This window comes from Diadema antillarum, unplaced genomic scaffold, assembly GCF_040938485.1.
Source record: "Diadema antillarum isolate AM-2024a unplaced genomic scaffold, OU_Dant_1.0 seq00002362_RagTag, whole genome shotgun sequence".
NCBI lineage: Eukaryota > Metazoa > Echinodermata > Echinoidea > Diadematoida > Diadematidae > Diadema > Diadema antillarum.
Window position 1 is genome coordinate 12,969 of NW_027272976.1, and position 6,401 is coordinate 19,369.

Sequence of the window (6,401 nt, forward strand, 5' to 3'; positions counted from 1 at the left end):
TGTGTGTAGATTTGTTGATCTGATGAATGATGATTTCTTTTTAAACAACTATTGATTGTAGTTTTGTCCATTGAGAATATTAATGGAAAACATAATACTACCCGCATGTGATCAGTTTCTAATTTTGGCTAAGGGAGAGCATGCAGGAGCCCTTTGAATTTTTATCTGATCCATATCTTAGCGTGAGTATTATACGCGCTGTCAAATGCGTCAAGAATAATGCATAATATATACATCAGGGCTCGACACTAACGGTGGCCCGGTGGCCCGGGGCCACCAAAATTGAAAGTCGGGCAACCAAATTTTTAAAAAGGGCAAATTTGGTGGCCCGCCTCGGGCCACCAAAATTTTTTGAAGAGTACGTCAATTAATTCGTAACTTTTTGCGCCGGAAATTAGCAGTTCTATTTGTTTAAAGGATGGATGAAAAGGACTGAATGAGTGCCTGAGAGTGAGTGTTGCAAGTTTGTTGAGGTTTATTCAGGAGTAAATGTATGTCCAACTTCCAATTCTTAATATGACTGGATAAAACTTAGATATTTGACTCATTGAAAAAAAACAGGGCTTTTAATAGGTTTTTTTTTCGGGGCCACCAAATTTTCTCTCGGGCCACCAAAATTTGAAATTGATGATTTTGGTAGCCCTATCGGGCCACCAAACAAAAAAGTTAGTGTCGAGCCCTGTATACATACTATGTTCTCAGATTACAGGCACCGTTAGTGTATAGGCAAGGGGGAGGGGAGTATTCTCTTTGTATGTGGACCTACATTATATCAAATATGACATTATTCGCAAGTAGTTTTAGTAGTGGTAACAATAATTGTATATGATGTTCCTTTTCCATAACCAAAACCATGAGCAAGTGCCGTATATGCAACTGACAGGTGAAATCATTAATACTTGTACTGTATCACTCTAGGAGATAATTCCCACTTGTTACACACTAGTCTGCAGCTATGATCGGGGGTTGAGTAAAATGTTACGTAGGCAATTGTGACTTATGCAGCTATTTTTTTTTTTAATTGAAGCGATCGCTTAGTTAATCGCACTGACATCAAACGACGATTATATTCTGGTGTAAATAATGAATTCGTAAGTTAAGAGAGAAACATAGTTGGCAGGTGTGTATTTGTTAACCACAGCGGAAACGCGTCATTGGAATAAAAAAAAGTAAGTGACAGATAATCAGGTAAACAGGTAACTCTATGCAACAAGTAACATTGGTAATAAAGTGTATATGGGTTATGTGTGTGTGTTTAAGTATATCTTTGTCATGGTTGAGTGTGTTTGTGAGTGAGTGTTGGTAAATGTGTTTTATCATGGCGCTATAATCTGCTCCATGGTCATGTGCATGCATGTATAGTGTGTTTGTATTTTGGGAACATATGTTTTTGATCGGACGGAGAGTGGAGGAAATATAATCTCCGCGGGATACCTTAGCGCACACAGATTGAACATTTCCATTTGATATCATGGAAGAGAAACTGTGAACCAATAAGGAAAAGTGTGATTGAGGTCAGAAAACCACAAGGTACAGGATTCAAGAGCTACTATCGAAGTGACATTGAACAAGAATTGGGCGACTATAAGAGAAGGGAAACGAAGTAGAGATAGGCCTAGATATAGTAGTAGAAACAGAGCGAGCGTATGTGGGGGGGGGGGGGAGGGGAGGGGAGGGGAAGAGAAGGGGTCATCGAGAAAGCTCCCGTGAAGATGAGCAATTTAAGAAAAAACAGTTGGAAAGAGAGAGGGAAGGAACGCTGGTCTGAGGGCATATGGAATCTGTGTCACGCTTGAAAGTAGACTATGATTTCCAGTCTGTCGAGGATTCACCGTGGGCGCAGATAACGGATATCAATATTTCCGGAGGTACAATTGGTCGGTACCGTGCATACCACACGGTACTTTGAAAGGTTTGACTATTGTGACTGTCACAGGTGGAACTCTGAATTATCACATCCTTCGTCAGCCGCTTGACAAACTGGTGGCTGATCATGTGCTGATCGAGCTCACAGTACAACTGGAGAACTCAACCGAGTACGTCACAGAACTTGCGGTATACTGGGGATTATTATTATACCTTGCTACCTGCCGGGCATTGCGCCGCATCGGAGTAATTTCAGCCGACTGCACTGGGACCCAAAACTTGTATTCTGTGGTTGTAGTACATACATCACAAGGACAACATGAATGTGCTGGTGTCTGTTACGTTGCTATGTTTCATCATGAGTAGTTGCTTAAGTCAGACCACTGTTTTGTCAGAGTCGACGACCAATACAAGTAATAGCCCTACGAGCTCCGCTAGTAACGGGACTCAAGCTTCAGCCTCGACTTCCACCAGTCCGGCAAGTAGCAGGTTGAATAATTCAACGACAAAGTCTACGACGACGAGCTCGTCCGCTAAATCGACAACCAGTGTGGTGACGAAGCCAGAAAGTATTACGAAGACAGCACATTTGACGACCACGTCCAAATTGCATTCAACGAGCAACTTGGCTAACAATGTTGCAACTGAGTTGACGACGAAATCCATCAGCAGTTCGAAGACGAATTCAGAGTCAGCTGCTGCCTCGAAAGCCAATTCGACAACGAGTATGATGTCGAATTCAGCGGTTAAATCGACGGCCTATGCCACTGCGAAATTGACGACGAAGACGACGGGCAAGCGGACGAGGAAATCGACTACGAGTTTTTCGACTCCTTTTACAACCAGACGAAGCGCTGCATCTCCCACCACGCATAGTTTAGTCATGAGAACGGCTGGCAATGTCGATGAAGCCGGTGGGGGTTCATCGGTGAGTTTATCAAATAAAACGGAATGTTACGTCATGTTCATTTATTCAGCTTCAATAATTATGATAGGATAGATATACCAAATATAAATTCTGACCCTCTTTGAAAGTTTCTGCACTTTTTACCACTTTTTAAGGTATATCTTTGACGTTTGACGTTTGACACGACTATAAAGAAAGGAGAATGAGTTCCTAGGTCAGCGTTGTCTAATTTTACCATTGTGCCCCCTCCCGTTTACTTTCATGCTGTTGTACCTCTTGGCAATTCTATTGACCCCTCAAAACTTGTTTGATGGCTGATTGTTCCTCTTATTACAGCATGATTTGTATGTTTGCGTGTGTAGAGGTAGAGTTTTATCAGGAGTTTCCTTATTCATTTGACCACGATCCCTCTATCAAAAAGGGTGATAATAGATTGGAGAGATGTACAAAGTACGTGTGTAGGGTCGGGGTGGATACCTAGGTTGCAACTTTTTTACTTGCTTTCATAAACTTTTGTCAACTCTTTACAACTTTCATATGAGTTTGTCTTCCTTGATTGATCACACATGAATCCCCTAAATGTCTCAACTTTTATTCTTTTTTACCTAAATAAGAACTTGAAAAGATGCTGCAGAGCAAACAAACATAAGACCCGTAATGTGAATGATGTGGTGGTTGTTCCTCGATCGTGAGAGTGGCTATAATATGCTCTCACTTGATCCACACGGTAACGGAATCACATCACACACAGTTTTGACAAGACGGGGGCTCCCGGGGTCACACGGGTTGTGACGAGACTCGACAGACTCTCCTTAATTCGCTCCTTCGATCCATCTCGTCGTGTTATCAAACACACGAGCCGAGTCTGCGCTCAGGAGTCAAAGCGAAGGGTTCCAAATTGGCCTTGACACGAGCTCAATATGTGAGCGGTGATGGCAGTAGCATGTGCGTTCTCCGTACGGGTTTAGAGACCTCTGGGTTATCTTTCTTGTGATGTCATCATCGATGGCTTGCTTCTCTTTCTTCCTTCTCTTTCTTCAATCGACCGTTTAATACGAACAAAATCTATAGTGCAGGATAATTGTAATTCTATTGATTAAATTAAACACGCTTTCTCATTGTCTTTGTTGCTATGGGTTGATTTGATGTGACAGAAATTGTATGTCAATTATCTTCAGGTGAAGCAAGATATCAAAATATTCAGTTCACTTCAGTTCAATTCAATTCAATAAAGTTAATTTGATTTGATTTACGTGTAGCTTAATTCAATTCAATTTCAATTCTGCTCCAAAGCATGCAACCTTAATGGGAGAAGTCAACGTCGTAGCGTAAATAACATGTGAAAAAAATGCACACTAAATTGAGAAGACATCAATGATATTTCGTATGTATATATTTTTTTCATGTGTCTTGGAAATGAGATACATTTTGTAGACCGCCTTTCTTCAGTGTTAGCATCGCTTGTGACGGTGATGTCGTCTTAACAGCAATACTTTTCATGTTTACCTCCATGATTATGGTACGCCATGCCGACGTTTGTTGAGTGTATATGCGGTATATTATTCATTATCAGTTCTTAACCTCAACTATAGCTATAACATGTTCTCAAATATATACTTAAGCTACTTCATATGATCTGAAGCATCTTAGTCGGTTTCTTTATTTCAACTTTAACAACATTTCACACCAAATTTGTACTAACTGTTCATCAAACGATGATATCAGTTGCACCCACATGGAGTTGTTTTTGGGTCAAAGCTGATTTCATCTCTATTGTGTATTCTTCTCTTAATGATTCATTATCATCTGATTTGGTAGCTATATTAGGCATTACATTCAACAATAGATACAACATCTAACAAATTACAAAATGATGCTTAACCAAGTGCTACAGATATATTCAACTTGACTGCTAACTGTAATACTAATAGACAGCCGCCAACGATAGGTCGTGTATCCAGTCTGCAGTTGTTTTGTGTTTGTATCATTATGTTCGTGAGTTACAAGATTCTTGTCAATCCCTATATAACAAAACAGCCCTCAGTTATCTAAGCGCAGCGAACGCTCAAAACTTTCTCCTTTCGAGACACACATTCCATGTGACCTCAGACCCTGGACTCTGATTGTCACTTCTCATCCAAACTACGCAGGTCAAACAAATCCTGGGCCCTGTTTCATAAAGCTGTTCGTAAAGTTACGCATGAGTTTAGGAACGACTGGAATAGAATGCACAATCACATAGCATCTTTCATTCGACTTGATATAGGTCTTTCCAACTGCAAAATTAGTTCATTATGAAAACCTTCATAATGAAGTGTGAAGGAGGGTTGCTCAGTTTAACCATTTCATTTCTTTCCGGGCCCCGAACTTGTAGATAATGCGTATACAAAGGATTTACAGTTATGATGTCATCATGTGTATGTTTTCAACTTGATTTCTTCATCTTGATTGTACATGACACCCTGGTACAAACACACACCCTCAAACACACTCTGTTGAAAATGTTGCCGAAGATTCGTTATTTCATAGGTTCGTTAATCGGAAAATAAGATAAGGTTCATTATTCGTTTGTCCGATAATGACAAAAAATCGTTATCGCGAAGGTTCGTAACTCAAAAGGTTCGTTAGTAAGCACCTTTTTAATTTTCGGATTCACGAACATCTAGGCATAAAAAATTTTGTGTGTCGGGAAAACGAATCTTTGGAATAACGAACATCACCCTTTGAAAATCGAGACAATGGCTAGGTATCTCAAATCATAGTTACGTTGGCAACAGGGCGGAGATGACAGTTAGTTAAGTAGTAAACAGTTGTGGCCACCAAACCACACTCCAGCGGATATTTCATTAACAACAAATTCGTTGGCGAGCACATCGGCAGATCACTTTCCTACAACGATGACACATAGTCCGTTAAAACGAGGTCATAACACGAGATGATGGTTCAAATTCGTTGTGAGTAGAATGAAATTCGAAGGAGAATGAAGAATTCCTCAGAACATTGGGTGTCTTCAACGAAACACTTCAACAAACATACCAACATCACGTACTTGACGGATTACACAAAGTGATTCATGATTATCGTTGCTCTTCTCGCGTTACGCACTGCATAGCGTGATGCGGAAGCTTATAAAGTGTCCCCGAGGAGGCGAAATCATTAAATTGTCGTCGTCTCACCTTTTCGGGTCCGAGAAGGTTAGATCTGGAGATTCCCTATCTCGTCCTTGCGACTTATCGGGTCCGAGAAGGTAAGATTCGGAGGTCCCCGATCTCGTCTTCTCATCTTCTCGGGTCCGAGAAGGTGAGATTCGGAGATCCCCGATCTCGTCTTCTCGACTTCTCGACTTCTCGGGTCCGAGAAGGTGAGATTCGGAGATTCCCGATCTCGTCTTCTCGACTTCTCCGATCTGAGAAGGTGAGATCCGGACATCTCCAATCTCGTCTTCGCGACTTCTCGGGTCCGAAAAGGTGAGGTCCGGAGATTCCCGATCTCGTCTTTTCGCCTTCTCGGGTCCTAGAAGGCGAATTGTGAGATATTGTCTTCTCGACTTCTTGCCTCCAAGAAAGCAAGAAGATGACATCTGACAGTAATATCTTCCAACTCGCCTTTTCGGACCCAAGAAGTCGGA